The sequence below is a fragment of the Penaeus vannamei genome, chromosome 29, assembly GCF_042767895.1.
Source record: "Penaeus vannamei isolate JL-2024 chromosome 29, ASM4276789v1, whole genome shotgun sequence".
NCBI classification, from domain to species: Eukaryota; Metazoa; Arthropoda; class Malacostraca; order Decapoda; family Penaeidae; genus Penaeus; species Penaeus vannamei.
The window spans coordinates 21470016-21471038 of NC_091577.1; positions in this window are offsets into that span (position 1 = coordinate 21470016).

Genomic DNA, 1023 nt, shown 5'->3' on the forward strand with positions numbered 1-1023 from the left:
ATATATATATATATATATATATATATATATATATATATATATATATATATATATATATATATATACATATATATATACTTATATCCACACGCACACATATAAACACACATAAATTTATATACAATCTCATCATCGTAACGTATACCATAATTCAACAAAAAGTACGCAAATGACGTTGCTGCAATGTTCCCACACATGCAACACCCTGCAGTCCTCTTCAGTGTTGCCAGATCCTAAATGCCTTGCCCGTAATACAAGGGCCTTAATATTCTAGTGTCAACGCGAGAGCCACATGCGTCAACGTCGACCTCTCCGTCTCTCGCCTTCTTCTTCTTCTCTCTTTCTCCTCTTCCTCCTTCTCTTACTTACTTCTCTTGTTCCTCTACTCCTTCTTCTTCTCTTCCTCCTTTTCCTGGCCCTCATAATCCTCCTTCTCCTCTTCCTCCTCCTCTATCTCATTCTCGCTCTCTCTCTCTCTCTCTCTCTCTCTCTCTCTCTCTCTCTCTCTCTCTCTCTCTCTCTCTCTCTCTCTCTCTCTCTCTCTCTCTCTCTCTCTCTCTCTCCCTCCTCCACTTCTTCCATCTCATTCTCTCTCTCTCCTTCTCCTCCTCCTCCTCCTCCTCATCATCATCATCCTCATCCTCTCTCTCTCTCTATCTATCTATCTATATCTCTCTTCTCCCTCCCTCCCTCCCTCCCTCCCTCCCTCCTCCTCCTCCTCATCATCATCATCATCCTCACCCTCTCTCTCTATCTATCTATCTCTCTCTCTCTTCTCCCTCCTTCCCTCCCTCCCTCCCTCCTCCTCCTCATCCAATTCCTCCTCCTCCTCCTCCTCCTCCCCCTCCTCCTCCTCCACCTCCACTTCCTCCTCCTCCTCCTCCTCCTCCACTTCTTCCTCTACCTCCTCCTCCTCCTCCTCCTCCTCCTGCACTTCCTCCTCCTCCTCCACTTCCTCCTGTACCTCCTCCTCCACTTCCTCCTCTACCTCCTCCTCTACTTCCTCCTCCTCCTCCTCCACTT